Genomic DNA, 27,500 nt, shown 5'->3' on the forward strand with positions numbered 1-27,500 from the left:
GTGTTGCCCGAGAATGGTGTCACTTGATCGGGCATGATGATGAGGACGAGTCGGTCCCGGTGCTGGGGTTGAGCCACCGGGACGGCATGATTGGGTTGCCCGAGAATGGTGTCACTTGATCGGGCATGATGATGAGGACGAGTCGGTCCCGGTGCTGGGGTTGAGCCACCGGGACGGCATGATTGGGTTGCCCGAGAAAAGTGTCACTTGATCGGGCATGAGTAGTAGGATGAGTCGGTCCCGGTGCTGGGGTTGAGCCACCGGGACGGCATGATTGTGTTGCCCGAGAATGGTGTCACTTGATCGGGCATGATGATGAGGACGAGTCGGTCCCGGTGCTGGGGTTGAGCCACCGGGACGGCATGATTGGGTTGCCCGAGAAAAGTGTCACTTGATCGGGCATGAGTAGTAGGATGAGTCGGTCCCGGTGCTGGGGTTGAGCCACCGGGACGGCATGATTGTGTTGCCCGAGAATGGTGTCACTTGATCGGGCATGAGTAGTAGGATGAGTCGGTCCCGGTGCTGGGGTTGAGCCACCGGGACGGCATGATTGTGTTGCCCGAGAATGGTGTCTGTTGGTCGGGCATGAGTAGTAGGATGAGTCGGTCCCGGTGCTGGAGGGAAAAAAAAAATTAAAAAAAATTTAGCGTTTTTTGCCCAAGTGTTTAGCTCATCTTCCGAGCAAGGGCCGCCTTAACCTCATCCTGCAATCGGGCAGGAGGATGAAGTTAAGGCGGCCCCTGCCTGGAGGATGAGCTAAACACTTGGGCAAAAAACGCTAAATTTTTTTTCAAATTTTTTTTTTTGTTATTTTATATATCTATTTTATTTCTTTATGTGAGGCATGTAGTATGAGCTTCCTCCCCCCTGGAAAGTGTCTCAAATTCGGGTAAGTGTGTTAGAACTGATCCGTTTGGGTGTTGTGTTTACCCAGCAATAGTGTCTCATCTCAGCGTTTTCTGCCCAAGTGTTTAGCTCATCCTCCGAGCAGTTGTCGCCTTAACCTCATCCTCTTGCCCTATTGAAGGAGGATGGGTTTAAGGCTGCCGCTGTCCGGAGGATGAGCTGTACACTTGGGCAAAAAACGCTGAAATTTTTTTTCAAATTTTTTGGGGGGGGTTGTTTTATATATATTATTATTATTGAAGTTGTTTAAATGAAACAGTTCAAAATGTTAAAAATCAACCCAGGAAAAGTGTTTGAAAAGCAGGGTAAAAGTTTTGCAAAATACTGATGAAAATGTTTAAATTGTACCCAGGAATAGCGTTCTTAAAGCCCCCTTAAAGTTTTGTAAAACATGGGTAAACTTGTTAAAAATAAAATGGGCATAATGTTTAAAATCAACCCAGGAAAAGTGTTTGGAAAAACCCCCTTAAAGTTTTGAAAAACATGGGTAAAGTTGTTTTAAATAAACAGGCCAAAATGTTAAAAATCAACCCAGGAAAAGTGTTTGAAAAGCCCCCTTAAAGTTTTGAAAAACATGGGTAAAGTTGTTAAAAATAAAATGGGCAAAATGTTTAAAATCAACCCAGGAAAAGTGTTTGAAAAGCCCCCTTAAAGTTTTGAAAAGTATGGGTAAACTTGTTAAAAATAAAAAGGGCAAAATGTTTACAATCAACCCAGGAAAAGTGTTTGAAAAGCAGGGTAAAAGTTTTGCAAAATACTGATGAAAATGTTTAAATTGTACCCAGGAATAGCGTTCTTAAAGCCCCCTTAAAGTTTTGTAAAACATGGGTAAACTTGTTAAAAATAAAATGGGCATAATGTTTAAAATCAACCCAGGAAAAGTGTTTGAAAAGCCCCCTTAAAGTTTTGAAAAACATGGGTAAAGTTGTTTTAAATAAACAGGCCAAAATGTTTAAAATCAACCCAGGAAAAGTGTTTGAAAAGCCCCCTTAAAGTTTTGTAAAACATGGGTAAACTTGTTAAAAATAAAGGGCAACATGTTTTAAATCAACCCAGGAAAAGTGTTTGGAAAAACCCCCTTAAAGTTTTGAAAAACATGGGTAAAGTTGTTTTAAATAAACAGGCCAAAATGTTAAAAATCAACCCAGGAAAAGTGTTTGAAAAGCCCCCTTAAAGTTTTGAAAAACATGGGTAAAGTTGTTAAAAATAAAATGGGCAAAATGTTTAAAATCAACCCAGGAAAAGTGTTTGAAAAGCCCCCTTAAAGTTTTGAAAAGTATGGGTAAACTTGTTAAAAATAAAAAGGGCAAAATGTTTACAATCAACCCAGGAAAAGTGTTTGAAAAGCAGGGTAAAAGTTTTGCAAAATACTGATGAAAATGTTTAAATTGTACCCAGGAATAGCGTTCTTAAAGCCCCCTTAAAGTTTTGTAAAACATGGGTAAACTTGTTAAAAATAAAATGGGCATAATGTTTAAAATCAACCCAGGAAAAGTGTTTGGAAAAACCCCCTTAAAGTTTTGAAAAACATGGGTAAAGTTGTTTTAAATAAACAGGCCAAAATGTTTAAAATCAACCCAGGAAAAGTGTTTGAAAAGCCCCCTTAAAGTTTTGTAAAACATGGGTAAACTTGTTAAAAATAAAGGGCAACATGTTTTAAATCAACCCAGGAATAGTGCATCTAAAGCCCGCACAAAGTTTTGAAAAACGTGGGTAAAGTTGTTAAAAATAAACAGGCCAAAATGTTAAAAATCAACCCAGGAAAAGTGTTTGAAAAGCCCGCAGAAAGTTTTGTAAAACATGGGTAAAGTTGTTAAAAATAAACAGGCCAAAATGTTTTAAATCAACCCAGGAATAGTGCATCTAAAGCCCGCAGAAGATTTGTAAAACGTGGGTAAACTTGTTAAAATAAAAAGGGCAAAATGTTTAAAATCAACCCAGGAATAGTGCATCTAAAGCTTGCACAAAGTTTTGAAAAACGTGGGTAAACTTGTTAAAATAAAAAGGCCAAAATGTTTAAAATCAACCCAGGAATAGTGCATCTAAAGCCCGCACAAAGTTTTGAAAAACGTGGGTAAACTTGTTAAAAATAAAAAGGGCAAAATGTTTAAAATCAACCCAGGAATAGTGCATCTAAAGCCCGCAGAAGAGTTGTAAAACGTGGGTAAACTTGTTAAAAATAAAAAGGGCAAAATGTTTAAAATCAACCCAGGAATAGTGCATCTAAAGCCCGCAGAAGAGTTGTAAAACGTGGGTAAACTTGTTAAAATAAAAAGGGCAAAATGTTTTAAATCAACCCAGGAATAGTGCATCTAAAGCTTGCACAAAGTTTTGAAAAACGTGGGTAAACTTGTTAAAAATAAAGGGCAACATGTTTAAAATCAACCCAGGAATAGTGCATCTAAAGCCCGCAGAAGATTTGTAAAACGTGGGTAAACTTGTTAAAAATAATAAGGGCAATTTTTTTTTAATCAACCCAGGAATAGTGCATCTAAAGCCCGCAGAAGATTTGTAAAACGTGGGTAAACTTGTTAAAAATAAACAGGGCAAAATGTTTTAAATCAACCCAGGCAAAGTGCTTGAAAAGCCGGCAAGAAATGTCGACCGCACCTGACCCGAATGCAGTACTGAAGTTTGTCCGCCAGACGGCGAAAAGGAGCAAGGTCCATCAACCAGGCCGGGTAAACGGCGGGAGTAACTATGACTCTCTTAAGGTACCGGGAAATGGTTAAAATGTGCAGAAAAGTGTTTCCAAAAGCGTAGTGATGGTTTTTAAACCATGAAATACAAATACTGGAGCTTTTCCACACATTAATATCGGGCACTGAGGGTGATTTTCCCGGGGGGGGGAGACAGCTATAAAGGTCGGCGCGACGACGACGACCATTGGCGAAAGTGCCAAAATTTCACTAAAATGGGTTAAAATCAGCACTTATGGATGAAATAGAATTACTGGAGCTTACTGGAGCTTATCAGACATGACTACCAGGCTCTTGGGGTGATTTTCCAGGGGGAAAGACAGCCATAAACGTCGGCACGCGACCAAATACGACGACATACGACCATTCTCAAAAGTGCCTAAAATGAAATAAAATCAGCACTTATGGATGAAATAGAGTTACTGGAGCTTATCAGACATGACTACTGGGCTCTGGGGGTGATTTTCCTGGGTAAAAGACAGCCATAAACGTCGGCGCGACGACCGTTCGCCAAAGGCCCAAAAATTCACTAAAATGGGTTAAAATCAGCACTTATGGATGAAATAAAAAATACTGGAGCTTACTGGAGCTTATCAGACATGACTACCAGGCACTGGGGGTGATTTCCCCTGGGTAAAGACAGCCATAAACGTCGGCACGCGACCAAATACGACGACATACGACCATTCTCAAAAGTGCCCAAAATGAACTAAAATGGGTTTTAAATCAGCACTCATTGATGAAATACAAATACTATATCTTTAATACAAATACTGGACCTTTTTAAACATTAAAACTTGGCCCATGAGGTTGATTTACCCGAGGAAATGGCACTTTTGACCCGGCAATTTGAGCCCGATTGCAGTACCAAAGTTTGTCCGCAAGACGGCGAAAAGGAGCAAGGTAATGCCCAGAAAAAGTGTTCCAAAATCGTAGTAAATAGTTTTAAAAACAGCATTTAATGATTAATTAGAATTACTGGAAGTTACTGGGGCTTTTCAGACATGACTACCGGGCTCTGGGGGTGATTTTCTCGGGGGGGGAGACAGCTATAAAGGTCGGCGGGAGTAGATCTGACTCTCTTAAGGTGCGGAAAATGGTTAATATTCCCTAGAAAAGTGTTCCAAAAGCGGAGTGATCGTTTTTAAACGATGAAATACAAATACTGAAGCTTTTCACACATTAATATCGGGCACTGGGGGTGATTTTCCCGGGGGGGAGACAGCTATAAAGGTCTGCGCGACGACGACCATTCGCCAAAGGTCCAAAAATTCACTAAAATGGGTTAAAATCAGCACTTATGGGTGAAATACAATTACTGGAGCTTACTGGAGCTGATCAGACATGACTAGCGGGCACTGGGGGTGATTTTCCAGGGGGAAAGACAGCTATAAACGTCGGCGCGACCAAATACGACGACATACGACCATTCTCAAAAGTGCCAAAAATGCATTAAATTTGGTTTTAAATCAGCACTCATCGATCAAATACAAATATTATATCTTTAATACAAATACTGGACCTTTTTAAACATTAAAACCGGGCCCAGGAGGGTGATTTACCCGAAGAAATGACACTTTTGACCCGGCAATTTGACCCTAATTGCAGTAAAAAAAATTGTCCACAATGTGGCAGAGTTCTGCGGGTTCCATAGCGGCGGCCCAGTGCGTCAAATTCTGTATAAAAAGCAGGATATTTCGGTTCTGGGGGGTTATTTTACCCTGAAAAAGTGCATAAATTCTGGGTGCATGTATTATACACCATTTGGTGTCAAAATAAACGCTCCAGTTTACCCAGGAAGAGTGTCCCAAATGCGGGTTGACTGTAATAGACCAACGTGCATGTATAAAAAGCATGTCGACTTCGTTCTGGGGGCTTATTTTCACTCAGGAATAGTTTATAAAATAAGGGGAACTTTATTAGAGTAGAGTGGGTGTGTAAAAAGCGTTTCTTTTCAGCCCAAAAGGTGTTTTTAACCGGGAAAAGTGCATAAGCTTACGGGATTTTGAACGGTCGCAGTAATAAAGTTTGTCCACAGTGTGGCAGAGTTTTTCGGGTTACATACAGGCCCAGTGCGTCAAAGTCTGTATAAAAAAGGAGGATATTTCGGTTCTGGTGGGTTATTTTCCCCGGAAAAAGTGCATAAATTCTGGGTGCATGTATTATTGACGATTTGGTATCAAAATAAATGCTCTAGGGAGGTTCTGGTGCAAAAGTTTACCCAGGAAGAGTGTCCCAAATGCTGGTTGACTGTAATAGACCAACGTGCATGTATAAAAAGCATGTCGACTTATTTCTGGGGGCTTATTTTCACTCGGGAATAGTTTCTAAAATAAGGGGACCTTTATTAGAGTAGAGTGGGTGTGTAAAAAGCTTTTCTTTTCAGCCAGAAAGGTAATTTTAAACGCTAAAAGTGCATAGGCTTACGGGAGCTTGAACGGTCGCAGTACCACAGTTTGTCCACAGTGTGGCAGAGTTCTGCGGATTCCATAGCGTCCCAGTGCGTACTGGTTTGTATAAAAAGTAGCCCAGTTCGGTTCTGGGGGGGTATTTTCCCCGGAAAAAGTGCCTAAAATGTGGGTGCATGTATAATTGACAATTTTTTATAAAATTAGTCTTCCAGGGATGTTCTGGGGGGATGTTAGGCAAGAAATAGTGTCCAAATTGGGGTAATTTTCGTTAAGAATAGTGGTTGCATTGGAACTGGTCTTGGGTGGTTCTGGTTGGTCCATTTAACCTGAATTTTTGTCTCATATGAGGGTAGATGTATATTGACCATTCTGTATAAAATAATCTTCCAGGGTAGTTGTGAAGTAAAGTTATGCCTTAAACAGTGTGCCTAATTTGGGCACTTTTATGACAACGAGTGCTTGTGTTGGAACTGGTCCTGAGTGGTTCTGGTTGGTCCATTTAGCCTGAAATTGTGTCTCATATGAGGGGAGATGTTTATTGACCATTTTCTATAAAATAATCTTCCAGGGAGGTTCTGGGTGGATGTTAGGCAAGAATAAGTGCCCAAATTGGGGTAAATTGCGTTAAAAATAGTGGTTGTCTTGGAACTGGTCTTGGGTGGTTCTGGTTGGTCCATTTTCCCTGAATTTTTGTCTCATATGAGGGGAGATGTAGATTGACCATTCTGTATAAAATAATCTCCCAGGGTAGTTGTGAAGTAAAGTTATGCCACAAACAGTGTGCCTTATATGGGCACTTTTATGACAACGGGTGCTTGTATTGGAACTGGTCCTGGGTGGTTCTGGTTTGTCCATTTACCCTGAATTTTTGTCTCATATGAGGGGAGATGTATATTGACCATTTTCTATAAAATAATCTTCCAGGGATGTTCTGGGTGGATGTTAGGCAAGAATAAGTGCCCAAATTGGGGTAAATTGCGTTAAAAATAGTGGTTGCATTGGAACTGGTCTTGGGTGGTTCTGGTTGGTCCATTTAACCTGAATTTTTGTCTCATATGAGGGTAGATGTATATTGACCATTCTGTATAAAATAATCTTCCAGGGTAATTGTGAAGTAAAGTTATGCCACAATCAATGTACCTAATATGGGCACTTTTATGACAACGAGTGCTTGTATTGGAACTGGTCCTGAGTGGTTCTGGCTGGTCTATTTACCCAGGAATGGTGTCTTATTTGTGGGTAGATGTATAATTCACCATTTTGTGTAAAATTAGTCTTCCAGGGATGTTCTGGGGGGATGTTAAGCCATAAATAGTGTCCAAATTGGGGTAAATTGCGTTAAAAATAGTGGTTGCATTGGAACTGGTCTTGGGTGGTTCTGGTTGGTCCATTTTCCCTGAATTTTTGTCTCATATGAGGGGAGATGTATATTGACAATTCTGTATAAAATAATCTTCCAGGGTAGTTGTGAAGTAAAGTTATGCCACAAACAGTGTGCCTAATTTGGGCACTTTTATGACAACGAGTGCTTGTGTTGGAACTGGTCCTGAGCGGTTCTGGTTGGTCCATTTACCCTGAAATTGTGTCTCATATGAGGGGAGATATATATTGACCATTTTCTATAAAATAATCTTCCAGGGAGGTTCTGGGGGGATGTTAAGCCATAAATAGTGTCCAAATTGGGGTAAATTGCGTTAAAAATAGTGGTTGCATTGGAACTGGTCTTGGGTGGTTCTGGTTGGTCCATTTAACCTGAATTTTTGTCTCATATGAGGGTAGATGTATATTGACCATTCTGTATAAAATAATCTTCCAGGGTAATTGTGAAGTAAAGTTATGCCACAATCAATGTACCTAATATGGGCACTTTTATGACAACGAGTGCTTGTATTGGAACTGGTCCTGAGTGGTTCTGGCTGGTCTATTTACCCAGGAATGGTGTCTTATTTGTGGGTAGATGTATAATTCACCATTTTGTGTAAAATTAGTCTTCCAGGGATGTTCTGGGGGGATGTTAAGCCATAAATAGTGTCCAAATTGGGGTAAATTGCGTTAAAAATAGTGGTTGCATTGGAACTGGTCTTGGGTGGTTCTGGTTGGTCCATTTTCCCTGAATTTTTGTCTCATATGAGGGGAGATGTATATTGACAATTCTGTATAAAATAATCTTCCAGGGTAGTTGTGAAGTAAAGTTATGCCACAAACAGTGTGCCTAATTTGGGCACTTTTATGACAACGAGTGCTTGTGTTGGAACTGGTCCTGAGCGGTTCTGGTTGGTCCATTTACCCTGAAATTGTGTCTCATATGAGGGGAGATATATATTGACCATTTTCTATAAAATAATCTTCCAGGGAGGTTCTGGGGGGATGTTAAGCCATAAATAGTGTCCAAATTGGGGTAAATTGCGTTAAAAATAGTGGTTGCATTGGAACTGGTCTTGGGTGGTTCTGGTTGGTCCATTTTCCCTGAATTTTTGTCTCATATGAGGGTAGATGTATATTGACCATTCTGTATAAAATAATCTTCCAGGGTAATTGTGAAGTAAAGTTATGCCACAATCAATGTGCCTAATATGGGCACTTTTATGACAACGAGTGCTTGTGTTGGAACTGGTCCTGAGTGGTTCTGGTTGGTCCATTTAACCTGAATTTTTGTCTCATATGAGGGGAGACGTATATTGACCATTTTCTATAAAATAATCTTCCAGGGAGGTTCTGGGTGGATGTTAGGCAAGAATAAGTGCCCAAATTGGGGTAAATTGCGTTAAAAATAGTGGTTGCATTGGAACTGGTCTTGGGTGGTTCAGGTAGGTCCATTTAACCTGAATTTTTGTCTCATATGAGGGTAGATGTATATTGACCATTCTGTATAAAATAATCTTCCAGGGTAGTTGTGAAGTAAAGTTATGCCACAAACAGTGTGCCTAATTTGGGCACTTTTATGACAACGAGTGCTTGTGTTGGAACTGGTCCTGAGCGGTTCTGGTTGGTCCATTTAGCCTGAATTTTTGTCTCATATGAGGGTAGTTGTATATTGACCATTCTGTATAAATTAATCTTCCAGGGAGGTTCTGGGGGGATGTTAAGCCATAAATAGTGTCCAAATTGGGGTAAATTGCGTTAAAAATAGTGGTTGCATTGGAACTGGTCTTGGGTGGTTCTGGTTTTTCCATTTTCCCTGAATTTTTGTCTCATATGAGGGTAGATGTATATTGACCATTCTGTATAAAATAATCTTCCAGGGTGGTTGTGAAGTAAAGTTATGCCACAAACAATGTGCCTAATTTGGGCACTTTTATGACAACGAGTGCTTGTGTTGGAACTGGTCCTGAGCGGTTCTGGTTGGTCCATTTACCCTGAATTTTTGTCTCATATGAGGGGAGATGTATATTGACCATTTTCTATAAAATAATCTTCCAGGGATGTTCTGGGTGGATGTTAGGCAAGAATAAGTGCCCAAATTGGGGTAAATTTCGTTAAAAATAGTGGTTGCATTGGAACTGGTCTTGGGTGGTTCTGGTTGGTCCATTTAACCTGAATTTTTGTCTCATATGAGGGGAGATGTATATTGACCATTCTGTATAAAATAATCTTCCAGGGTGGTTGTGAAGTAAAGTTATGCCACAATCAATGTGCCTATAATGGGCACTTTTATGACAACGAGTGCTTGTATTGGAACTGGTCCTGAGTGGTTCTGGTTGGTCTATTTACCCAGGAATTGTGTCTCATTTGTGGGTAGATGTATAATTGACAATTTGGTATAAAATTAGTCTTCCAGGGATGTTCTGGGGGGATGTTAAGCCATAAATAGTGTCCAAATTGGGGTAAATTGCGTTAAAAATAGTGGTTGCATTGGAACTGGTCTTGGGTGGTTCTGGTTGGTCCATTTAACCTGAATTTTTGTCTCATATGAGGGTAGATGTATATTGACCATTCTGTATAAAATAATCTTCCAGGGTGGTTGTGAAGTAAAGTTATGCCACAATCAATGTGCCTATAATGGGCACTTTTATGACAACGAGTGCTTGTATTGGAACTGGTCCTGAGTGGTTCTGGTTGGTCTATTTACCCAGGAATTGTGTCTCATTTGTGGGTAGATGTATAATTCACAATTTTGTGTAAAATTAGTCTTTCCAGGGCCGTCCTGGGGTGATGTTTAGCCAGAAATAGTGTCCCAATTACGGGCACTTGTATTAGAGCAGTGCAGGTCGGTTCGGGGGTCAATTTCACCCCGGAAAAGCTTCCCAAAAAACGGTCACTTGTATAACAAACGAGGATATAACTGATAAGTTACACTTTACCCTTTAATTTGAGCTCAACTACCCGTGAAATGACTCTCTTGTGCTGGAACGGTATTTTGACGTAAGACCTCCGTTTGTCCGCGAGACGGCAGAAATGAGTCCGGCCAACCGGGACTATTGTTTCAAAGTAATCAAGCGGGTACTAGGAGTTTCCCTCTCCGAGAAAAGCCACTCTCCATCGGGCAAGTTTCTAGTCGTAATACCAAAGTTTTACAAAAGTGTGTAAAAACTGTCACAATGCCCAGATAAGTGTTCCAAAAGCCGGGGAAAGATATTTAGAGTCATCGGGGGGTACAGTTGGGAAAAAAGTTGAACGTGGCTAAAAACGGTCTTCGTGCCCAGAATGGTGTTCCAAATGCTGGGTAATTGCATGGGGTGTCATCTGTGAAAAAGTTGGAAAAATGTTAAAAATGGTCGAAAATGGTTAAAATGTGCACAAAACTGTTCAAAATGATGTTTAAATTTACCAGGAGTCATTTGTTAAAAAGTTGAAAAAATGTCAAAAATGGTCGAAAATGCTTAAAATGTGCACAAAACGGTTCAAAATGATTTTTAAAACTACCAGGAGTCATTTGATAAAAAGTTGGAAAAATGTCAAAAATGGTCGAAAATGGTTAAATTGTGCATAAAAGTGTTAGAAATGAAGTTTAAAACTACCAGGAGTCATTTTTTAAAAAGTTGGAAAAATGTCAAAAATGGTCGAAAATTGTTAAAATGTGCATAAAACTGTTAGAAATGAAGTTTAAAAGTACCACGAGTCATTTTTTAAAAAGTTGGAAAAATGTCAAAAATGGTCGAAAATGTTTAAAATGCCCCCAAAACAGGTCCAAATCATGGGGGAAATTTCCAGGAATCATCGGTGGAAAAACCTGGAAGTCTGTCCAAAGGGGTTGAAAATGGTTAAAATGCCCAGAGAAAGTGTCCAAATCTCGGATAAAAATTCCAGCAATCATCGGTGGAAAAACCTGGAAGTCTGTCCAAAGGGGTTGAAAATGGTTAAAATGCCCAGAGAAAGTGTCCAAATCTCGGATAAAAATTCCAGCAATCATCGGTGGAAAAACCTGGAAGTCTGTCCAAAGGGGTTGAAAATGGTTAAAATGCCCAGAGAAAGTGTCCAAATCTCGGATAAAAATTCCAGCAATCATCGGTGGAAAAACCTGGAAGTCTGTCCAAAGGGGTTGAAAATGGTTAAAATGCCCAGAGAAAGTGTCCAAATCTCGGATAAAAATTCCAGCAATCATCGGTAGAAAAACCTGGAAGTCTGTCCAAAGGGGTTGAAAATGGTTAAAATGCCCAGAGAAAGTGTCCAAATCTCGGATAAAAATTCCAGCAATCATCGGTGGAAAAACCTGGAAGTCTGTCCAAAGGGGTTGAAAATGGTTAAAATGCCCAGAGAAAGTGTCCAAATCTCGGATAAAAATTCCAGCAATCATCGGTGGAAAAACCTGGAAGTCTGTCCAAAGGGGTTGAAAATGGTTAAAATGCCCAGAGAAAGTGTCCAAATCTCGGATAAAAATTCCAGCAATCATCGGTGGAAAAACCTGGAAGTCTGTCCAAAGGGGTTGAAAATGGTTAAAATGCCCAGAGAAAGTGTCCAAATCTCGGATAAAAATTCCAGCAATCATCGGTAGAAAAACCTGGAAGTCTGTCCAAAGGGGTTGAAAATGGTTAAAATGCCCAGAGAAAGTGTCCAAATCTCGGATAAAAATTCCAGCAATCATCGGTGGAAAAACCTGGAAGTCTGTCCAAAGGGGTTGAAAATGGTTAAAATGCCCAGAGAAAGTGTCCAAATCTCGGATAAAAATTCCAGCAATCATCGGTGGAAAAACCTGGAAGTCTGTCCAAAGGGGTTGAAAATGGTTAAAATGCCCAGAGAAAGTGTCCAAATCTCGGATAAAAATTCCAGCAATCATCGGTGGAAAAACCTGGAAGTCTGTCCAAAGGGGTTGAAAATGGTTAAAATGCCCAGAGAAAGTGTCCAAATCTCGGATAAAAATTCCAGCAATCATCGGTGGAAAAACCTGGAAGTCTGTCCAAAGGGGTTGAAAATGGTTAAAATGCCCAGAGAAAGTGTCCAAATCTCGGATAAAAATTCCAGCAATCATCGGTAGAAAAACCTGGAAGTCTGTCCAAAGGGGTTGAAAATGGTTAAAATGCCCAGAGAAAGTGTCCAAATCTCGGATAAAAATTCCAGCAATCATCGGTGGAAAAACCTGGAAGTCTGTCCAAAGGGGTTGAAAATGGTTAAAATGCCCAGAGAAAGTGTCCAAATCTCGGATAAAAATTCCAGCAATCATCGGTGGAAAAACCTGGAAGTCTGTCCAAAGGGGTTGAAAATGGTTAAAATGCCCAGAGAAAGTGTCCAAATCTCGGATAAAAATTCCAGCAATCATCGGTGGAAAAACCTGGAAGTCTGTCCAAAGGGGTTGAAAATGGTTAAAATGCCCAGAGAAAGTGTCCAAATCTCGGATAAAAATTCCAGCAATCATCGGTAGAAAAACCTGGAAGTCTGTCCAAAGGGGTTGAAAATGGTTAAAATGCCCAGAGAAAGTGTCCAAATCTCGGATAAAAATTCCAGCAATCATCGGTGGAAAAACCTGGAAGTCTGTCCAAAGGGGTTGAAAATGGTTAAAATGCCCAGAGAAAGTGTCCAAATCTCGGATAAAAATTCCAGCAATCATCGGTAGAAAAACCTGGAAGTCTGTCCAAAGGGGTTGAAAATGGTTAAAATGCCCAGAGAAAGTGTCCAAATCTCGGATAAAAATTCCAGCAATCATCGGTGGAAAAACCTGGAAGTCTGTCCAAAGGGGTTGAAAATGGTTAAAATGCCCAGAGAAAGTGTCCAAATCTCGGATAAAAATTCCAGCAATCATCGGTGGAAAAAGCTGGAAGTCTGTCCAAAGGGGTTGAAAATGGTTAAAATGCCCAGAGAAAGTGTCCAAATCTCGGATAAAAATTCCAGCAATCATCGGTGGAAAAAGCTGGAAGTCAGTCCAAAGGGGTTGAACATGGTTAAAATGCCCAGAGATAGTGTCCAAATCTCGGATTAAATTTTTCAAAATGATCGGTTGGGTCTACCCTATGTTCGAAACTGGGTCTACCCCATGCTCGAAACTGGGTCTACCCCATAATATAACTTGGGTCTACCAGGAGAGCGAATTTGGGTCTACCAATGTTAGGGGGATATAACTCACCTACTCGTGCAAAATCCGGTGGTCTGCAGAAACCCTTCGGCAAGTATATAGGGAGAGGAAATGTTTGAAAGTGAGCTCCAGGCTGCGAACCGACCCTGACCTCTCCCGGGGTCCAGGTGGATCACCTAATGTTCGGACAACGTTGGCAAAGTGTTGGGATGTCCGTGGGTGGTTCTCCTGATTTTTTACGAATTTTTTTCTAAGTCCTGCGGGACTTAGAAAAATTTTCGGAAAATTTAAGCGGATTTTTTCTAAGTGTGAAGGGGCTTAGAAAAATCCATATCCGCTCATGTGTCACTATTCTCGGACATGCACTGTGAAAAAGACCGTTGATGTGTGTGGTGCTCACACTTTGAAAAATTTCTGGAGCTCGAAATTTCAGCGGGGCGTCAGCCAACCCGTATCCGCCCATGGAGCACTATTCTCGGATAGGCTCGAGGGAAAACCCCGCCGATTTTTGTGGTGCTCAAAAATCAAAAATTTCATGGAGCTCAGAAATTCAGCGGGGGGTCAGCCAGCCCAATCCGCTCATGTGTCACTATCCTCGGACAAGCACTGTGAAAAACACCGTTGAAGTGTGTGGAGCTCGGACTTGGAAAAATTTCTGGAGCTCAGAAATTCAGCGGGGCATCAGCCAACCCAATCCGCTCATGTGTCACTATCTTCGGATATGCACTGTGAAAAACACCGTTGATGTTTGTGGAGCTCGGACTTAGAAAAATTTCTGGAGGTCAGAAATTCAGCGGGGCATCAGCCAACCCAATCCGCTCATGTGTCACTATCCTCGGACAAGCACTGTGAAAAACACCGTTGAAGTGTGTGGAGCTCGGACTTAGAAAAATTTCTGGAGCTCAGAAATTCAGCGGGGCATCAGCCAACCCAATCCGCTCATGTGTCACTACCCTCGGACAAGCACTGTGAAAAACACCGTTGATGTGTGTGGAGCTCGGACTTAGAAAAATTTCTGGAGCTCAGAAATTCAGCGGGGCATCAGCCAACCCAATCCGCTTATGTGTCACTATCCTCGGACAAGCACTGTGAAAAACACCGTTGATGTGTGTGGAGCTCGGACTTAGAAAAATTTCTGGAGGTCAGAAATTCAGCGGGGCATCAGCCAGCTCAATCCGCTCATGTGTCACTATCCTCGGACAAGCACTGTGAAAAACACCGTTGATGTGTGTGGAGCTCGGACTTAGAAAAATTTCTGGAGGTCAGAAATTCAGCGGGGCATCAGCCAGCTCAATCCGCTCATGTGTCACTATCCTCGGACAAGCACTGTGAAAAACACCGTTGATGTGTGTGGAGCTCGGACTTAGAAAAATTTCTGGAGCTCAGAAATTCAGCGGGGCATCAGCCAGCTCAATCCGCTCATGTGTCACTATCCTCGGACAAGCACTGTGAAAAACACCGTTGATGTGTGTGGAGCTCGGACTTAGAAAAATTTCTGGAGGTCAGAAATTCAGCGGGGCATCAGCCAGCTCAATCCGCTCATGTGTCACTATCCTCGGACAAGCACTGTGAAAAACACCGTTGATGTGTGTGGAGCTCGGACTTAGAAAAATTTCTGGAGCTCAGAAATTCAGCGGGGCATCAGCCAGCTCAATCCGCTCATGTGTCACTATCCTCGGACAAGCACTGTGAAAAACACCGTTGATGTGTATGGAGCTCGGACTTAGAAAAATTTCTGGAGGTCAGAAATTCAGCGGGGCATCAGCCAGCTCAATCCGCTCATGTGTCACTATCCTCGGACAAGCACTGTGAAAAACACCGTTGAAGTGTGTGGAGCTCGGACTTAGAAAAATTTCTGGAGCTCAGAAATTCAGCGGGGCATCAGCCAGCTCAATCCGCTCATGTGTCACTATCCTCGGACAAGCACTGTGAAAAACACCGTTGATGTGTATGGAGCTCGGACTTAGAAAAATTTCTGGAGGTCAGAAATTCAGCGGGGCATCAGCCAGCTCAATCCGCTCATGTGTCACTATCCTCGGACAAGCACTGTGAAAAACACCGTTGATGTGTGTGGAGCTCGGACTTAGAAAAATTTCTGGAGCTCAGAAATTCAGCGGGGCATCAGCCAGCTCAATCCGCTCATGTGTCACTATCCTCGGACAAGCACTGTGAAAAACACCGTTGATGTGTATGGAGCTCGGACTTAGAAAAATTTCTGGAGGTCAGAAATTCAGCGGGGCATCAGCCAGCTCAATCCGCTCATGTGTCACTATCCTCGGACAAGCACTGTGAAAAACACCGTTGAAGTGTGTGGAGCTCGGACTTAGAAAAATTTCTGGAGCTCAGAAATTCAGCGGGGCATCAGCCAGCTCAATCCGCTCATGTGTCACTATCCTCGGACAAGCACTGTGAAAAACACCGTTGATGTGTATGGAGCTCGGACTTAGAAAAATTTCTGGAGGTCAGAAATTCAGCGGGGCATCAGCCAGCTCAATCCGCTCATGTGTCACTATCCTCGGACAAGCACTGTGAAAAACACCGTTGATGTGTGTGGAGCTCGGACTTAGAAAAATTTCTGGAGCTCAGAAATTCAGCGGGGCATCAGCCAGCTCAATCCGCTCATGTGTCACTATCCTCGGACATGCACTGTGAAAAACACCGTTGATGTGTGTGGAGCTCGGACTTAGAAAAATTTCTGGAGGTCAGAAATTCAGCGGGGCATCAGCCAGCTCAATCCGCTCATGTGTCACTATCCTCGGACAAGCACTTTGAAAAACACCGTTGAAGTGTGTGGAGCTCGGACTTAGAAAAATTTCTGGAGGTCAGAAATTTAGCGGGGCATCAGCCAACCCAATCCGCTCATGTGTCACTATCCTCGGACAAGCACTGTGAAAAACACCGTTGAAGTGTGTGGAGCTCGGACTTAGAAAAATTTCTGGAGCTCAGAAATTCAGCGGGGCATCAGCCAGCTCAATCCGCTCATGTGTCACTATCCTCGGACATGCACTGTGAAAAACACCGTTGAAGTGTGTGGAGCTCGGACTTAGAAAAATTTCTGGAGCTCAGAAATTCAGCGGGGCATCAGCCAACCCAATCCGCTCATGTGTCACTATCTTCGGATATGCACTGTGAAAAACACCGTTGATGTTTGTGGAGCTCGGACTTAGAAAAATTTCTGGAGGTCAGAAATTCAGCGGGGCATCAGCCAGCTCAATCCGCTCATGTGTCACTATCCTCGGACATGCACTGTGAAAAAGACCGTTGAAGTGTGTGGTGCTCACACTTAGAAAAAATTCTGGAGCTCAGAAATTCAGCGGGGCATCAGCCAGCTCAATCCGCTCATGTGTCACTATCCTCGGACATGCACTGTGAAAAACACCGTTGAAGTGTGTGGTGCTCACACTTAGAAAAATTTCTGGAGGTCAGAAATTCAGCGGGGCACCAGCCAGCTCAATCCGCTCATGTGTCACTATCCTCGGACATGCACTGTGAAAAACACCGTTGATGTGTGTGGAGCTCGGACTTAGAAAAATTTCTGGAGCTCAGAAATTCAGCGGGGCATCAGCCAACCCAATCCGCTCATGTGTCACTATCCTCGGACATGCACTGTGAAAAACACCGTTGATGTGTGTGGAGCTCGGACTTAGAAAAATTTCTGGAGCTCAGAAATTCAGCGGGGCATCAGCCAACCCAATCCGCTCATGTGTCACTATCCTCGGACATGCACTGTGAAAAACACCGTTGATGTGTGTGGAGCTCGGACTTAGAAAAATTTCTGGAGGTCAGAAATTCAGCGGGGCATCAGCCAGCTCAATCCGCTCATGTGTCACTATCCTCGGACAAGCACTGTGAAAAACACCGTTGAAGTGTGTGGAGCTCGGACTTGGAAAAATTTCTGGAGGTCAGAAATTCAGCGGGGCATCAGCCAGCTCAATCCGCTCATGTGTCACTATCCTCGGACATGCACTGTGAAAAACACCGTTGAAGTGTGTGGAGCTCGGACTTAGAAAAATTTCTGGAGCTCAGAAATTCAGCGGGGCATCAGCCAACCCAATCCGCTCATGTGTCACTATCTTCGGATATGCACTGTGAAAAACACCGTTGATGTTTGTGGAGCTCGGACTTAGAAAAATTTCTGGAGCTCAGAAATTCAGCGGGGCATCAGCCAGCTCAATCCGCTCATGTGTCACTATCCTCGGACAAGCACTGTGAAAAACACCGTTGATGTTTGTGGAGCTCGGACTTAGAAAAATTTCTGGAGCTCAGAAATTCAGCGGGGCATCAGCCAGCTCAATCCGCTCATGTGTCACTATCCTCGGACATGCACTGTGAAAAACACCGTTGATGTGTGTGGAGCTCGGACTTAGAAAAATTTCTGGAGGTCAGAGATTCAGCGGGGCATCAGCCAACCAAATCCGCTCATGTGTCACTATCCTCGGACATGCACTGTGAAAAACACCGTTGATGTGTGTGGAGCTCGGACTTAGAAAAATTTCTGGAGCTCAGAAATTCAGCGGGGCATCAGCCAACCCAATCCGCTCATGTGTCACTATCCTCGGACATGCACTGTGAAAAACACCGTTGATGTGTGTGGAGCTCGGACTTAGAAAAATTTCTGGAGCTCAGAAATTCAGCGGGGCATCAGCCAGCTCAATCCGCTCATGTGTCACTATCCTCGGACATGCACTGTGAAAAACACCGTTGATGTGTGTGGAGCTCGGACTTAGAAAAATTTCTGGAGCTCAGAAATTCAGCGGGGCATCAGCCGACCCAATCCGCTCACGGTGCACTATTCTCGGATTGACTCGGGGCGAATCCCCGCCGATTTTAAAAGTGCTGAAACTCGAAAAATATACGGAGCTCGACGATGAAACCTGGTATCTGTCGATAATATCCGCCCACGAAGCACTATTCCCGGGGAGAAAGTCCTCGGATGCCCGTGAAGACCGGTGGGATATGATTTGCCTACTCGTGCAAAATCCGGTGGTCTGCAAAAAGCCTTCGGCAAGTATATAGGGAGAGGAAATTTTTGAATGTGAGCTCCGGGCTGCGAACCGACCCTGACCTCTCCCGGGGTCCAGGTAGATCACCCTATGTTCGGACAACGTTGGCAAGGTGTTGGGGTGTCCGAGGGTGGTCCTCCTGATTTTTAACGATTTTTTTTCTAAGTCCTACGGGACTTAGAAAAATTTTCGGAAAATTTAAGCGGATTTTTTCTAAGTGTGAAGGGGCTTAGAAAAATCCATATCCGCTCGTGTGTCACTATCCTCGGATAAGCTCGTGATAAGACCCCGCAGATGTGTGTGGTGCTCACACTTGGAAAAATTTCTGGAGCTCGAAATTTCAGCGGGGCAAAACAAACCCATATCCGCCCTTGTGAGCCTATCGTCGGATAGGCTCGAGGGAAACACCGTTGATGTGTGTGGTGCTCACACTTTGAAAAATTTCTGGAGCTCGGGAACTCAGCGGGGGCTTCAGCAACCCATATCCGCTCATGTGTCACTATCCTCGGACATGCACTGTGAAAAAGACCGTTGATGTGTGTGGAGCTCGGACTTAGAAAAATTTCTGGAGCTCAGAAATTCAGCGGGGCATCAGCCAGCTCAATCCGCTCATGTGTCACTATCCTCGGACATGCACTGTGAAAAAGACCGTTGAAGTGTGTGGTGCTCACACTTAGAAAAATTTCTGGAGCTCAGAAATTCAGCGGGGCATCAGCCAGCTCAATCCGGTCATGTGTCACTATCCTCGGACATGCACTGTGAAAAAGACCGTTGAAGTGTGTGGTGCTCACACTTAGAAAAATTTCTGGAGGTCAGAAATTCAGCGGGGCATCAGCCAGCTCAATCCGCTCATGTGTCACTATCCTCGGACATGCACTGTGAAAAAGACCGTTGAAGTGTGTGGTGCTCACACTTAGAAAAATTTCTGGAGCTCAGAAATTCAGCGGGGCGTCAGCCAGCTCAATCCGCTCATGTGTCACTATCCTCGGACATGCACTGTGAAAAAGACCGTTGAAGTGTGTGGTGCTCACACTTAGAAAAATTTCTGGAGCTCAGAAATTCAGCGGGGCGTCAGCCAGCTCAATCCGCTCATGTGTCACTATCCTCGGACATGCACTGTGAAAAACACCGTTGATGTGTGTGGAGCTCGGACTTAGAAAAATTTCTGGAGGTCAGAAATTCAGCGGGGCATCAGCCAGCTCAATCCGCTCATGTGTCACTATCCTCGGACAAGCACTGTGAAAAACACCGTTGAAGTGTGTGGAGCTCGGACTTAGAAAAATTTCTGGAGCTCAGAAATTCAGCGGGGCATCAGCCAACCCAATCCGCTCATGTGTCACTATCCTCGGACATGCACTGTGAAAAAGACCGTTGAAGTGTGTGGTGCTCACACTTAGAAAAATTTCTGGAGCTCAGAAATTCAGCGGGGCATCAGCCAGCCCAATCCGCTCATGTGTCACTATCCTCGGACATGCACTGTGAAAAAGACCGTTGAAGTGTGTGGAGCTCGGACTTAGAAAAATTTCTGGAGGTCAGAAATTCAGCGGGGCATCAGCCAGCTCAATCCGCTCATGTGTCACTATCCTCGGACATGCACTGTGAAAAACACCGTTGAAGTGTGTGGAGCTCGGACTTAGAAAAATTTCTGGAGCTCAGAAATTCAGCGGGGCATCAGCCAACCCAATCCGCTCATGTGTCACTATCCTCGGACATGCACTGTGAAAAAGACCGTTGAAGTGTGTGGAGCTCGGACTTAGAAAAATTTCTGGAGGTCAGAAATTCAGCGGGGCATCAGCCAGCTCAATCCGCTCATGTGTCACTATCCTCGGACAAGCACTGTGAAAAACACCGTTGATGTGTGTGGAGCTCGGACTTAGAAAAATTTCTGGAGCTCAGAAATTCAGCGGGGCATCAGCCAACCCAATCCGCTCATGTGTCACTATCCTCGGACAAGCACTGTGAAAAACACCGTTGATGTGTGTGGAGCTCGGACTTAGAAAAATTTCTGGAGGTCAGAAATTCAGCGGGGCATCAGCCAGCTCAATCCGCTCATGTGTCACTATCCTCGGACAAGCACTGTGAAAAACACCGTTGAAGTGTGTGGAGCTCGGACTTAGAAAAATTTCTGGAGGTCAGAAATTCAGCGGGGCATCAGCCAGCTCAATCCGCTCATGTGTCACTATCCTCGGACAAGCACTGTGAAAAACACCGTTGATGTGTGTGGAGCTCGGACTTAGAAAAATTTCTGGAGGTCAGAAATTCAGCGGGGCATCAGCCAACCCAATCCGCTCATGTGTCACTATCCTCGGACATGCACTGTGAAAAACACCGTTGATGTGTGTGGAGCTCGGACTTAGAAAAATTTCTGGAGCTCAGAAATTCAGCGGGGCATCAGCCAACCCAATCCGCTCATGTGTCACTATCCTCGGACATGCACTGTGAAAAACACCGTTGAAGTGTGTGGGGCTCGGACTTAGAAAAATTTCTGGAGCTCAGAAATTCAGCGGGGCATCAGCCGACCCAATCCGCTCACGGTGCACTATTCTCGGATTGACTCAGGGCGAACCCCCGCCGATTTTAAAAGTGCTGAAACTCGAAAAATATACGGAGCTCGACGATGAAACCTGGTATCTGTCGATAATATCCGCCCACGAAGCACTATTCCCGGGGAGAAAGTCCTCCGATGCCCGTGAAGACCTGTGGGATATGATTTGCCTACTCGTGCAAAATCCGGTGGTCTGCAAAAAGCCTTCGGCAAGTATATAGGGAGAGGAAATTTTTGAAGGTGAGCTCCGGGCTGCGAACCGACCCTGACCTCTCCCGGGGTCCAGGTAGATCACCCTATGTTCGGACAACGTTGGCAAGGTGTTGGGGTGTCCGAGGGTGGTCCTCCTGATTTTTTACGAATTTTTTTCTAAGTCCTGCGGGACTTAGAAAAATTTTCGGAAAATTTAAGCGGATTTTTTCTAAGTGTGAAGGGGCTTAGAAAAATCCATATCCGCTCGTGTGTCACTATCCTCGGATAAGCTCGTGATAAGACCCCGCAGATGTGTGTGGTGCTCACACTTGGAAAAATTTCTGGAGCTCGAAATTTCAGCGGGGCAAAACAAACCCATATCCGCCCTTGTGAGCCTATCGTCGGATAGGCTCGAGGGAAACACCGTTGATGTGTGTGGTGCTCACACTTTGAAAAATTTCTGGAGCTCGGGAACTCAGCGGGGGCTTCAGCAACCCATATCCGCTCATGTGTCACTATCCTCGGACATGCACTGTGAAAAACACCGTTGATGTGTGTGGAGCTCGGACTTAGAAAAATTTCCGGAGCTCAGAAATTCAGCGGGGCATCAGCCAGCTCAATCCGCTCATGTGTCACTATCCTCGGACATGCACTGTGAAAAAGACCGTTGAAGTGTGTGGTGCTCACACTTAGAAAAATTTCTGGAGCTCAGAAATTCAGCGGGGCATCATCCAGCTCAATCCGCTCATGTGTCACTATCCTCGGACATGCACTGTGAAAAACACCGTTGATGTGTGTGGAGCTCGGACTTAGAAAAATTTCTGGAGCTCAGAAATTCAGCGGGGCATCAGCCAGCTCAATCCGCTCATGTGTCACTATCCTCGGACATGCACTGTGAAAAAGCCCGTTGAAGTGTGTGGTGCTCACACTTAGAAAAATTTCTGGAGCTCAGAAATTCAGCGGGGCATCAGCCAGCTCAATCCGCTCATGTGTCACTATCCTCGGACAAGCACTGTGAAAAACACCGTTGATGTGTGTGGAGCTCGGACTTAGAAAAATTTCTGGAGCTCAGAAATTCAGCGGGGCATCAGCCAGCTCAATCCGCTCATGTGTCACTATCCTCGGACAAGCACTGTGAAAAACACCGTTGATGTGTATGGAGCTCGGACTTAGAAAAATTTCTGGAGCTCAGAAATTCAGCGGGGCATCAGCCAGCTCAATCCGCTCATGTGTCACTATCCTCGGACAAGCACTGTGAAAAACACCGTTGATGTGTGTGGAGCTCGGACTTAGAAAAATTTCTGGAGGTCAGAAATTCAGCGGGGCATCAGCCAGCTCAATCCGCTCATGTGTCACTATCCTCGGACATGCACTGTGAAAAACACCGTTGATGTGTGTGGAGCTCGGACTTAGAAAAATTTCTGGAGCTCAGAAATTCAGCGGGGCATCAGCCAACCCAATCCGCTCATGTGTCACTATCCTCGGACATGCACTGTGAAAAACACCGTTAATGTGTGTGGAGCTCGGACTTAGAAAAATTTCTGGAGCTCAGAAATTCAGCGGGGCATCAGCCAACCCAATCCGCTCATGTGTCACTATCCTCGGACATGCACTGTGAAAAACACCGTTGATGTGTGTGGAGCTCGGACTTAGAAAAATTTCTGGAGGTCAGAAATTCAGCGGGGCATCAGCCAGCTCAATCCGCTCATGTGTCACTATCCTCGGACATGCACTGTGAAAAAGCCCGTTGAAGTGTGTGGTGCTCACACTTAGAAAAAAATCTGGAGCTCAGGCTTTCAGCGAGACATTACAAACCCATATCCGCCCTTGTGAGCCTATCGTCGGATAAGGCTCGAGGGAAACACCGTTGATGTGTGTGGTGCTCACACTTAGAAAAAATTCTGGAGCTCAGGATTTCAGCGGGGCATCAGCCAACCCAATCCGCTCACGGTGCACTATTCTCGGATCGACTCGGGGCGAACCCCCGCCGAATTTCAAAGTGCCGAAACTCGAAAAATATATGGAGCTCGACGATGAAACCTGATATCTGTCGATAATATCCGCCCAAGAAGCACTATTCCCGGGGAGAAAGTCCTCAGATGCCCGTGAAGACCGGTGGGATATAATTTGCCTACTCGTGCAAAATCCGGTGGTCTGCAAAAAGCCTTCGGCAAGTATATAGGGAGAGGAAATTTTTGAAGGTGAGCTCCGGGCTGCGAACCGACCCTAACCTCTCCCGGGGTCCAGGTAGATCACCCTATGTTCGGACAACGTTGGCAAGGTGTTGGGGTGTCCGAGGGTGGTCCTCCTGATTTTTAACGATTTTTTTTCTAAGTCCTACGGGACTTAGAAAAATTTTCGTGTTTTTTAAGCGGATTTTTTCTAAGTGTGAAGGGGCTTAGAAAAATCCATATCCGCTCGTGTGTCACTATCCTCGGATAAGCTCGTGATAAGACCCCGCAGATGTGTGTGGTGCTCACACTTGGAAAAATTTCTGGAGCTCGAAATTTCAGCGGGGCATAACAAACCCATATCCGCCCTTGTGAGCCTATCGTCGGATAGGCTCGAGGGAAACACCGTTGATGTGTGTGGTGCTCACACTTGCGAGGCTTTGGCAACCCATATCCGCTCATGTGAGCCTATCTTCGGATAGGCTCGGGGGAAAAGACCGTTGATGTGTGTGGTGCTCACACTTAGAAAAATTTCTGGAGGTCAGAAATTCAGCGGAGCATCAGCTTGCTCAATCCGCCCATGTGTCACTATCCTCGGACAGGCATGTTGGAAAACACCGTTGATGTGTGTGGTGCTCACACTTAGAAAAATTTCTGGAGCTCGGGAACTCAGCGGGGGCTTCAGCAACCCATATCCGCTCATGTGAGCCTATCTTCGGATATGCTCGGTGGAAAAGACCGTTGATGTGTGTGGTGCTCACACTTAGAAAAATTTCTGGAGCTCAGAAATTCAGCGGAGCATCAGCCAGCTCAATCCGCTCATGTGTCACTATCCTCGGACATGCACCGTGAAAAAGACCGTTGATGTGTGTGGTGCTCACACTTAGAAAAAATTCTGGAGCTCGGGAACTCAGCGGGAGCTTCAGCAACCCATATCCGCTCATGTGAGCCTATCTTCGGATAGGCTCAGGGGAAAAGACCGTTGATGTGTGTGGTGCTCACACTTAGAAAAATTTCTGGAGCTCGGGAACTCAGCGGGAGCTTCAGCAACCCATATCCGCTCATGTGAGCCTATCTTCGGATAGGCTCGGGGGAAAAGACCGTTGATGTGTGTGGTGCTCACACTTAGAAAAATTTCTGGAGCTCGGGAACTCAGCGGGAGCTTCAGCAACCCATATCCGCTCATGTGAGCCTATCTTCGGATAGGCTCGGGGGAAAAGACCGTTGATGTGTGTGGTGCTCACACTTAGAAAAATTTCTGGAGCTCGGGAACTCAGCGGGAGCTTCAGCAACCCATATCCGCTCATGTGAGCATATCCTCGGATAGGCTCGGGGAAAAACCCCGCCGAAGTGTGTGGTGCTCACACTTAGAAAAATTTCTGGAGCTCAGGATTTCAGCGGGGCATCAGCCGACCCAATCCGCTCATGTGTCACTATCCTCGGACAGGCATGTTGGAAAACACCGTTGATGTGTGTGGTGCTCACACTTAGAAAAATTTCTGGAGCTCAGGATTTCAGCGAGACATTACAAACCCATATCCGCCCTTGTGAGCCTATCGTCGGATAGGCTCGAGGGAAACACCGTTGATGTGTGTGGTGCTCACACTTAGAAAAAATTCTGGAGCTCAGAATTTCAGCGGGGCAAAACAAACCCATATCCGCCCTTGTGAGCCTATCGTCGGATAGGCTCGAGGGAAACACCGTTGATGTGTGTGGTGCTCACACTTAGAAAAAATTCTGGAGCTCAGGATTTCAGCGGGGCATCAGCCGACCCAATCCGCTCACGTGTCACTATCCTCGGATAGGCATGTTGGAAAACACCGTTGATGTGTGTGGTGCTCACACTTAGAAAAAATTCTGGAGCTCAGGATTTCAGCGGGGCATCAGCCGACCCAATCCGCTCATGTGTCACTATCCTCGGACAGGCATGTTGGAAAACACCGTTGATGTGTGTGGTGCTCACACTTAGAAAAAATTTGAGAAAAATCTCTGGAGCTCAGGATTTCAGCGAGCAATTCCAAACCCATATCCGCTCATGTGAGCCTATCCTCGGATAGGCTCGGGGAAAAACCCCGCCGAAATGTGTGGTGCTCACACTTAGAAAAATTTCTGGAGGTCAGAAATTCAGCGGGGCATCAGCCAGCCCAATCCGCTCATGTGTCACTATCCTCGGACATGCACTGTGAAAAAGACCGTTGAAGTGTGTGGTGCTCACACTTAGAAAAATTTCTGGAGCTCAGGTTTTCAGCGGGGCATCAGCCGACCCAATCCGCTCATGTGTCACTATCCTCGGACAGGCATGTTGGAAAACCCCGTTGATGTGTGTGGTGCTCACACTTAGAAAAATTTTCTGAGAAAAATCTCTGGAGCTCAGGATTTCAGCGAGCCATTCCAAACCCATATCCGCTCATGTGAGCCTATCCTCGGATAGGCTCGGGGAAAAACCCCGCCGAAGTGTGTGGTGCTCACACTTAGAAAAATTTCTGGAGGTCAGAAATTCAGCGGGGCATCAGCCAGCCCAATCCGCTCATGTGTCACTATCCTCGGACATGCACTGTGAAAAAGACCGTTGAAGTGTGTGGTGCTCACACTTAGAAAAATTTCTGGAGCTCAGGTTTTCAGCGGGGCATCAGCCAACCCAATCCGCTCATGTGTCACTATCCTCGGATAGGCATGTTGGAAAACACCGTTGATGTGTGTGGTGCTCACACTTAGAAAAATTTCTGGAGCTCAGGCTTTCAGCGAGGCAATACAAACCCATATCCGCCCTCGTGAGCCTATCCTCGGATAGGCTCGAGGGAAAACACCGTTGATGTGTGTGGTGCTCACACTTAGAAAAATTTTCAGAGAAAAATCTCTGGAGCTCGTGATTTTCAGCGAGCCATTACAAACCCATATCCGCTCATGTGAGCCTATCCTCGGATAGGCTCGAGGAAAAACCCCGCTGATTTTTATGGTGCTCGCATGATTTGGGTCTACCAGGGCATTCACGTGGGTCTACCCCATGCTCGAAACTGGGTCTACCCCATAATATAACTTGGGTCTACCAGGAGAGCGAATTTGGGTCTACCAAATGTAAGGGGATATAACTCACCTACTCATGCAAAATCCGGTGGTCTGCAGAAACCCTTCGGCAAGATTATAGGGAGAGAAAAATTTTGAATGTGAGCTCCAGGCTGCGAACCGACCCTCCGCTCTCCCGGGGTCCAGGTAGATCACCCTATGTTCGGACAACGTTTGCAAGGTGTTGGGGTGTCCGAGGGTGGTCCTCCTGATTTTAACGAATTTTTTCTAAGTGTGAAGGGACTTAGAAAATTTTCGACAAGTGAGAGTGGCGAACTCACTAAGGCGGTCGTAACCGTCTACACCAGTCCGACGATGGTGTGCTATTCAGGGATAACTGATAACACGGGGTGGGTCCTGACCCGGAACAGGCACTCGGACTTAGAAAAATTTTGACAAGTGAGAGTGGCGAACTCACTAAGGCGGTCGTAACCGTCTACACCAGTCCGACGATGGTGTGCTATTCAGGGATAACTGATAACACGGGGTGGGTCCTGACCCGGAACAGGCACACGGACTTAGAAAAATTTTGACAAGTGAGAATGGCGAACTCACTAAGGCGGTCGTAACCGTCTACACCAATCCGACAATGGTGTGCTATTCAGGGATAAATGATAACACGGGGTGGGTCCTGACCCGGAACAGGCACACGGACTTAGAAAAATTTTGACAAGTGAGAGTGGTGAACTCACTAAGGCGGTCGTAACCGTCTACACCAATCCGACAATGGTGTGCTATTCAGGGATAAATGATAACACGGGGTGGGTCCTGACCCGGAACAGGCACACGGACTTAGAAAAATTTTGACAAGTGAGAGTGGCGAACTCACTAAGGCGGTCGTAACCGTCTACACCAATCCGACAATGGTGTGTTATTCAGGGATAAATGATAACACGGGGTGGGTCCTGACCCGGAACAGGCACACGGACTTAGAAAAATTTTGACAAGTGAGAGTGGTTAACTCACTAAGGCGGTCGTAACCGTCTACACCAATCCGACAATGGTGTGTTATTCAGGGATAAATGATAACACGGGGTGGGTCCTGACCCGGAACAGGCACACGGAC

The 27,500-nt window shown here is 44.9% G+C and overlaps 1 long non-coding RNA gene across 2 annotated transcripts in view; it reads left to right on the top strand.

Moving 5' to 3' along the window:
* The window catches only part of LOC144070385 (uncharacterized), a 73,605-nt gene that overhangs the window by 18,130 nt on the left and 27,975 nt on the right, over positions 1-27,500 (top strand). For both annotated transcript variants that reach the window (XR_013299249.1, XR_013299250.1), the window contains exon 2: positions 24,757-25,860. This is a non-coding gene — a long non-coding RNA (uncharacterized LOC144070385). The remainder of the gene's footprint in view (positions 1-24,756; positions 25,861-27,500) is intronic.

The sequence above is a fragment of the Stigmatopora argus genome, unplaced genomic scaffold (assembly GCF_051989625.1).
Source record: "Stigmatopora argus isolate UIUO_Sarg unplaced genomic scaffold, RoL_Sarg_1.0 HiC_scaffold_59, whole genome shotgun sequence".
NCBI lineage: Eukaryota > Metazoa > Chordata > Actinopteri > Syngnathiformes > Syngnathidae > Stigmatopora > Stigmatopora argus.